We start from the raw sequence: 9,854 nt of genomic DNA on the forward strand, positions 1-9,854 counted from the left end.
TCCTCATCGTAACCTATCGATCCTTCCCACATCATCCAATCCCCCAACCCCTCCCATTCCACCCCATCCTAATCCACCCCAACCCTTACCTCCATCACAACCTTCTCCCACCCCTTACTCTCCACCCACACCACCACTTCACCCCTGTCCTGCAGCAGCCAACACACATCGCACATACAACATAAACATCCTTCAACTAAACACAGATGGCAGGAACACCAAAAAACAAGAACTCACACAATTCATCCAACAACAAAATATACACATTGCCATCTTACAAGAAACAAAACTACATAGAACACAAAAAAACACCTACATTTCATAATTTCACCACCATTCGACAAGACCGGGCCGGCAGCGGTGGCGGTGGACTCATCACCCTGGTACACAAATCCATCGACTTTTCAGATACCAGTGCACACACAAAGTCACTTCTCCCCCACATGACACCACAACAGAAATTCAATCAGTTAAAATATGCACTGGTAACAAATCACATATAACAATCACCAACACGTACATTCCCTCCCAGTCATCCCCACAGTACCACACAATAACTCTCCACAAGTACACCACATCACTAACATACCCAACATCATCCTGGGTGGTGATTTCAACGCCAAGGCATGTTAACAACCTTGACACAGACAGACGGCTGGCACTACAATCCCAAACAGATAATCTTTTCATACTGAATAATATCCATCAACATACTCATATCTCACACCAAGCCCTCTTCCTCCCACCATCCCCAGATAACACCTTTTGTTCTCCAAACCTCGCCACCACAACATCCTGGAGAGTGGTGAAAACCCTTGGATCTGACCACCTCCTAGTCATCATCACTACCAAAACCAGAATCACCCCAGCTGGTCACAGACACACATACACTAATTATAAGAGAGCCAACTGGGAGGCCTTCACAACTGAAACACAACAACATTTCGAAACATTAAACAGTACACCCATCACAGACATCAACACCGCTGTGCACACTTTCAATACAATTATACAAAATGCAGAAAAAAGACACATCCCAAGAGACAACAGAAAGAGACACAACCCCAACTTCACACCAGAAATTCAAGGCCTCATCAGTCAATGGGACACACTGCGACACTTCCCAACACCCCATACACAAGACACCGTACAACAAATACATGATCTCAAACTCATAAAAAATAAAATATCAGAAGTGCAAACACTAAACTGGAATAATTATCTCCAAACACATGACCGCAAAACAAACACCAGCAAACTCTACAAAACACTAAACAGCATCACACTCTCCAACAGCATCACCACACAGTCACACGCTGCCATCACAACAACAGACAGCATACCTTCAAACAAACAACAAGCAAACACTCTCATCAGTCACCTTTCACATGTCAGCCATCTAAACCCCCATCACGACGACTGACGTATCATCCGTCGTACAGGAAGAGACAGTTCCCCACAGACCCAGACTTCGCACCTTTCACTTACAACCAGACGAAGCACATCATTAGCAACCTTAAGCACTCATCTGCCTGTGGACCAGACAACATAAGCTACATTCACCTTAAACACCTTGGACCACAAGGCATACAAGCACTCACCAACATATCAAACTACAACTACTCACACAACATAATACCCAGTATCTGGAAACATGGCATTATCATCACTATCCCGAAACCCAACAAAGATCCCACGTTACCTTCCTCACACCGCCCCATCACACTCCTCTGTACCCGCTCTAAAATCACTGAACGAATGTTACTACAAGTAGTTACACCCCACACCACCCCTAGGCCCATCACAACATGGCTTTAGGCTACAACACTCCACAAACACTCTTCTTACAGACCTTACACAGAGAGTTTTTGATGGCATGAATTCAAATAGGCCACCACACAAAACACTCCTAGTCACACTAGACATTAGGAAAGCTTTTGATGCCATCCCCCATTACAACCTCACGAACAGAATATTTAACACAGATATGCACAATAACAGAAAAAGTTGGCTGGCAAACTACTTATCAGGTAGATGTGGACATGTAACATTTGCCGGTCAGTCTTCGAACATCAGAAACTTCACAAATGGCGTCCCCCAAGGATCTGTTTTGTCCCCTACACTCTTTAATCTATACATGCACGACATACCCACATCCCACACACCACAGATACACATAGCTCCCTGTGCAGGTGACATAACATTTACATGTACACACCAAAACGCAAACACATTTGCACACATCCTCCAACCCTTAACACACTACACGTGTGGTTCACCACAAACAGGCTCAAAATAGCCCCAGCCAAATCTACAGTGACCCTTCACACAAACTGGTCAGCAGAACACAGTCACATTCCACACCTCACCATAAACAACACTCCCATACCACACACACACACACACACACACACACACACACACACACACACACACACACACACACACACACACACACACACACACACACACACAATCCTTGGTGTAACATACAATACATCAATGTCATTTAAGCAACACAACACAAACATCAAAAATAAAATAACACCAAGACTCAGTACCTTGAGGTCACTTGCCCATACAACATTTGGACACAACAAAGAAACCACCACCACAGCATACAAACAATAAATACATTCGTCGATGAATTCTGCAAACCGTGCTTGGGCTCCTAACCTCAGTAAAACACACTACAAACTCTACAGACCATACAGAACAAGGCCCTAATATTAATCACAGGCTGCACAGTTACTACACCCACAGACCACCTACATTAAGAAACCAAAGTCCTCAAAGTCAAGGAGCACCTAGACATGAGAGGCACCCAAATTATCGCTGTAGCTTCCACAAACTCACAACATCCACTACACTACATGGCAGCACATCCAACCACACCAAGGAACATCAAAACAACACCCAGCACACGATATCATACACAAATACTGTCATCTCTGCCCCCTCACCTGCCTCAAACCAGCTTCCAGAAGCATATCCATACTCAAATCACTCGCCGCTCCATTCTGTCACTTAAAGACAACACACAGCTGCATGCACGGCCTCCTGATATCCACCCTTTTGAATCCTATCTCCCTCGTGAGGACAGGGTCCACCCGGCCAGGCTAGGATGTGGAGATCATCCAGCCCTCTTAAGTTACCAGAAGAGGCTGAATGACTCCGTCGCTGATGCCTGTCCATAATGTAACACAGCACCCCATACTATTTAGCACATTATGGAAGACTGCATTGCACACAATCACCTACACCAACAACACAACATACACTCCTTGAGAGCTCTGTGGGAAAGCCTGGTCTCGGCCATGGCCTTCGTCAGGGACTCGGGGCTGTTCGACCAGACTGCCTAGGGAACAACAACTATTTCTGCCTTCGATCGTATACCCACCTCGCACTCACTCATGCGCCCTCTCGCAAAAAAAAAAATAATAATAATAATAGTAAACAAATAAAAATAAAATCAAAGCACGTTTACTATCACAGCCTTCTTCCCGATCGTCAGTCTGGGTTCTGGCAGGGATGCTCCAATGGCGATCTTCTCACCTACCTTTCAGACTCCAGGTCATCCTCTTTTCAGGCTTTGGCGAAATCTTTGCTATTGCACCTGACGTCTCAAAGGCTGTCATTCTAGTCTGGCATAAATCTTTCATTTCCAAACTGCCCTCTTACGGTTTCTATCCTTCTATCTGTGCCTTCGTCTCTAGTTTTCTTTCTGATCGTGCTACAGCCACTGTTGTGGACGTCCATCGTTCTTCTCCTAGTGGTGTTCCTCAGGGCTCTGTCCTGTCATCAACTCTCTTCCTTTAATTCATCAATGACCTAAGCTGTACATCAAACCCCATTCACTCAAACGCTTTTGACTCCATCCTTCACCTTTCCATTCGCTTCCCACAGCTTCCATCTCAGAAGTTACTTCAACAAAGAGGGGATGAAGCTATGGCACACCTTATATCTGACTCTGCTCATATCTCTGATTGGGGTAAGAGTAATCTTGTTGTTTTTAATCATTCAAAAACTCACTTCATACATTTTCTACCTGTCGAAATCTTCCTCAGGTATATCCTCTAATGTTTACTAATATCCAACATCTTTAAAAATACTTGTGGTTTCATTTTCTGAGGATTCACCTTGGAAAGATCATATTGCCTGTCCGGTAAATCTGCTTCTAAGAGATTAGCTATGCAAAGCCTACTCCATGCCTTCTTTATCCTTGCACAGTTGTTGACTTTATACACAGGTATTATTCGCCTCTGTGTAGAGTACAACTTTCATGTGTGGGGAGGCTCTCCACATGAAGATCTTCTCAACAAGGTGGAGTCATAGGTTTTTCGTCTCATTAACTCTCCTCCTCTTACTGGCTCCCTTCAACCTCTGTCTCTTCGCCGCACTGTTGCATCTTTGTTGCATCTTTATTTCTTTTCGATCGCTGTTTCAGTGGTCACTGCACCACTGAACTGTCTGCTTGCATCTCTCCACTACTGATGTGGGCGCGTAGCATCCGTCCAGCAATAAACTCTCATCCCTTTTTTGTCCAGCTCTCTAATGCAAGAGGTAACCGTTAGTCCCACTCTTTCATGTATGCAACAGGCCAACTCTGGAACTGTCTTTCTCTGTCTGCATCTCCTACTGCCTGTGAACTCCAGTCTTTCAAATGCAGTGTATCCAGACATCTTAAAATGAACAGATCTTGATTTTGGCTCTCTGTTATCTTGTTTACTTATTTTTTCTTGAAGGGAACAATCTTACGGGCTTCTGGCCTTTGGTTCCCTCTGACTTGCATTTAAAAAAAATAAAACACATACACCTTCACGATGACTCATTCACTTTCACACTTATGCATACACCCTCAGACATCATTTATTTACCTCCACCCACTCGCACACCCTAACACTGAATTATACCTTCACACTGACTTATGAACTCTCATACTGATTCATAAACCCGAACACAGACTCACGCACCCTCACATCCACCCAAATACTCGTACTCTGACTTCGATTCGTACGCTTTTACACTTGCTTGTACTCCCTCAGTGTGATTCTAAGGTTTCCTGACCCGTACATGTACCTACGTCATACCAACATTGCTTGACACCGACACGTACACCCTGCAACTCTTATACTGGCCCATACAGAATCAGTTTGACTTATTTATCCTAGGAACACCACCACATATATCCCTAAATACCCGTACACAGTTCTCTTATATAAACATCCCTCTCTAAAGCGAACGGCGTCCTCCGCTTATATTGTCACTTTGTTCAGCACCGTGCTTCACTGTATACACCCACTCCAAAGTGCACGTGGCCTGTCCTGTGCACAATGGTGGCTGAACCCCGGCATCGCAGCTTGCAGGTACTTTCTAAAAGCCGTCCTGAACTCTGTACATTCTCCCCTAGCTCGAAAACACAGCCGCTTACTCGGACACGAACCGTCCTTTTCTCTCTCCCTCCCTCTCTCTTTCTCTCTCTCTGGAAATTTGATGAATACTTTCTCCATAAGCACGTTTATATCACACACACACACACACACACACACACACACACACACACACACACACACACACACACACAGCATAATTTTTTAATTTTGGTGACGGTTACCTCATTAAGCTTCATCCTACCGGCAGTAACTCTTTCTCTTCGTGACATTTACCATTTTTAAACCCCGATTTTCCAATCCAGATTTCTCCCAGTTGATTAGGAAAGAAGGTATAATGTCATTGTTAAACACATTGTACGATATATTACAAATTTCTCCTTTGTAGTTATTTTACTACATGACACAAAATTGTCTATATATCGTAAGGAGCGTTCATTTTAACACACACACACACACACACACACACACACACACACACACACACACACACACACACACACACACACACACACACAAATCCTTTAATATATTGCTAGTTCTAAAGTGTAGTATTCCTTTGCTGGTGATGACACAGAAACAGTAATGATGTAACAGTTATCGATTCACCATAAATGGCTGGTCTGAATCTGATATATATCCAATTTCTCCCGGGCAGTGATTTGTGCCTGTACTGAAAATTCTATGAGATGCGGCAGTGTGAGGTAATGCAATGTCATGTGTGACAGAGTGAGGAGTAGCAGTATGTTGTGTGGCGATGTGACGTGTGGCAGTGTGAGTGCTTCAGTGCGATGTGTGGCAGTGTGAGGTGTTGCAGTGTAGGTGTCCCAGGATAATGTGTGGCAATGCGAGGTGTGATAGGATGAGTTATGTCAGTGCTAAGTGTTGCACTGTGAAGCTTGGCAATATGAGCTGTCGTAGAGTTGCAACTGTCAGCGTGAAGTGTGACAGTGTGATTTGTTGCACTGTGAAGTGTGGCAGTATGAGCTGTAGCAGTGTGAGGTGTATCAGGATGAGGTGTGGCAGCGTGTGGTGTGTTATTATAGATATGGCAGTGCTATCTATTGCATTGTGCGGTTTGGCAATATGAGCTGACGCAGTGCTAACTTTGTCTGCTTGAAGTATGGCAGTGTGAACTGCTGGACGGTGGAGAGTGACAGTGTCACTAATTAGTTTTGCAGAATGAGATCTTTTAGTTAAAGGGATAGCAGACTGATTGGCAGTGTGATTAGTAACACTGTAAAGAGTACCAGTATGAGATGCTGCAGGGTGCCATGTGGCGGTGTAAAGTACGACAGTGTAAGATGTGTCAGGATGAGATGTGGTTGTGTGAGGTGTTGCCGTGTGAGTTATGGGAGTGTGAGGTGAGTCAGAGTGCATAATGGCAGCATGAAATATTGTTGTACGACCTGTGGCAGCTTGAAGCTTGACAGTGAGAGGTGTACCACTGTAAGGTGTTGGTGTGTAAGGTGTTGCGGTGGGTGGTGTGACATTGTGAGTCGTGGCAGTGCAACATAACGTGCTGCGGTGAATTGCTGCAGAATGAGGTATGACAGTGTGATGTGCGGCAATATGAGGTAAGACAGTGTGAAGTGTTGTAGTACAGTGTGTAGGAATGCGACGTATTGAGTGTGAAGTATAGCAATGTGAGCTGCTGTGAGGTGTTGCAGTGCCATGTATTGCACTGTGAGGTATGGCAAAGTGAAGCGTGGAAACCAACTGGTCCTTACATGACCCTCACCGCTTGACCCATCCACTCTATATACAGGCGGACCATTCGGCACATTCACTACATTATTTTTATTTCCTTTTATTTTCCAAAGTCGATGCATAGGTAGCACGATCACGTAGGCCTCTATTTCAGTCAGAATTTTTCTTCTACAATATTCGTGTCTTATTACGAGCGATCGAGCGAAGCATGCAAGCGATGTTTACCCTCCCGTAAGTTTGAAACTGAGCGGCCTGGCGCGATCCGGCCCCACCCGACCGTCATGCTAAGCAGAAGCTAATAACTTTATTCCTATGTGAAACAGAGTTGAAATTCTTTCTGCATGTGATACATTCTTTCAATAAATTTTTTCATCAACTAAAAACTCACCCATAAGGCGCTGGAACTCCTTGGAATCTCGAGTTTTCCAAGGGAGTGTTCGGCTCCAATCGGTGAAAGTCTCGATTACGAAATCAAATTTTAAAATATTTTCCGTCGCATCAGATTTGTCAATTAATATCGGTGATTCCACCTATACTTTTATGCCAAAGGGAAATTGTTATAACCTGGCGCTCGCTCGCTCGTCACGCGCTCACAAAGGGCATTCTACTGGTATATTTGTCTCACGCAGTTACTCACGGTTTTTATTAAAATCCGGAAATCCCTGATTCATCTGCTCTATGTTTCTAAATTTGTTCCAACCGGTATGTTTCCTTCATTATTTATCATTCCTCATGACACGTTCTCAACCGATTCTCCCCTCCCTACACAGACACACACACACACACACACACACACACACACACACACACACACTTGTTTCCAGGAGCATCGAAACACCTATGTTCAGTACCGTCCAGTTCCAACGTCCGCCACCCCGCCTTCATCATCCTTACCTTCTATTTTTTACATCCCCGTGCGGTTTCTCCCACTCCATTTATCTTTCTCGCCTCAATAATGGCAGATCGTCCTTCGAACCCGAGCCTCTGTTGCACTGCACTGTGTGTGTATTGCAGAGGGTTCTTGCTGTGTTGTAACGTGTGTTACAGATAAGGATTTTTGTTACAGTGTGTATTGTGCACGGTCTGTGTTGTGCTGAAATGTGTGTGTTGCACAGAGGTTCTGTTGTACCGCATTGTGTGTGTGTGTGTGTGTGTGTGTGTGTGTGTGTGTGTGTGTGTGTGTGTGTGTGTGTGTGTGTAGTTATATAGACAGTCAGATTGATAGATAGGTAGATACATTGATAGGTACAGTAGATAGATAAGTTGACAGATATTGATATAGCCAATTAACTCCATCAGTTCAAACTCTACCCAGAGACGAATGTAATCATCTGCCGGTTGCATCAATTGATTACTTACTTCATCGCAATGTGGTGGTAAAACAGTGCATAAAAGAACTCAGGATGGATATTATATGATCGAGACAGCTCGTTCGGGTTTCCTTTGTGTGGGGTGTTGGTAACGGGAAACTGTCTACCTAATTTATAAGATGGTATTTCTTTGGGTTCTCTCTCTCTCTCTGTTTTTTTTGTAATTATTCCTCTCGACACTTCTCAGTAGTTCCATTTTCAGCTCTTTACTTGCATCCTACATTCCCGTTTAAACCTGCCAACTGTGAATATATGATATTCTTTTCTTTCATCGTCCTGTGTCTTCCTTTGTCATTACTTTCCATCACATAGCTACACCTTCTTTTCATGAGTATAAAACAATAATATCACACTAATCAATCACTTTATCTCCATTCTCCTCGCTCTAAGATCCATTCTACCGTCCTCTGTATATCTTCTCCATCGTCTCCTCCCTGCCATTATCATCCTGTCTCTCAATTTCTCTTTATTCCTCGAAGTTTATGCTTATTCTTAATATGTGTTTGTCTCTTTCGTCCCATTGTTACTGTTTTTCCCTTTTTTGTGCCATTCACCTTAAATGTCTAGTGCTTTTCTTCTTGCTTTTGCTCTTGTTGTTGTTGTTGTTGATCTTCTTCTGCTTCTTTTTCTTCTTCTTCCTCTTCCTCTACTTCAAATAATTTCGTCTGTTTCTTTCACACACACACACACACACACACACACACACACACACACATATATATATATATATATATATATATATATATATATATATATGTGTGTGTGTGTGTGTGTGTGTGTGTGTGTGTGTGTGTGTGTGTGTTTTCTTTTACCTCTATTCGCGACAGTTCTTCTCCAGTTTTCCTTCTGCTTCTCATCGTTCTTCCCCGAACATAACCATTCTCGTTTCTCAGTCTTCCCACAACTCTTCCTGAAATTTCTCATTTTACCTTTTTTTTTTCTCTCTCTCTCTTCTCTGTTCAACATTTTCTTCTTTAATTTCCTTTGACCCTCACACCCATTATCTAACGTCTTTTGTTTCTCGTATGTTTACAGTCACGTGTGGTCTTGCGTATCCTCTTCCTTAATCCCTTCACTCCGCTGAGGTTTTTGATTTTATTCTTCCCGTCTTCAAACGGTTATGTTTTAGAGAAAGTTTTGGAACTGAAGGGGTTAGTTATACCGATAGTGAACTCCCTCCACTACTGTAAGCCTCCCATAAACTGTAGCAAGAATAAAGGAGGTAATATGTAATCAGACAGAATGGGCTAAAGAAGATCCAGTCACATTCTTCACTCCTTTGTTTACCTCATTTCTGATACCAATATATTTACCTCTAATGGCTTACCACCGAACAGCGTCATTTCATTTCTACTCGTCCTGGGTTCTTTTACCGCCGTCTCTG

Source organism: Coenobita brevimanus, chromosome 55 (assembly GCF_032717465.1).
Source record: "Coenobita brevimanus isolate Jiangsu-jjx chromosome 55, ASM3271746v2, whole genome shotgun sequence".
Taxonomy (NCBI): Eukaryota; Metazoa; Arthropoda; class Malacostraca; order Decapoda; family Coenobitidae; genus Coenobita; species Coenobita brevimanus.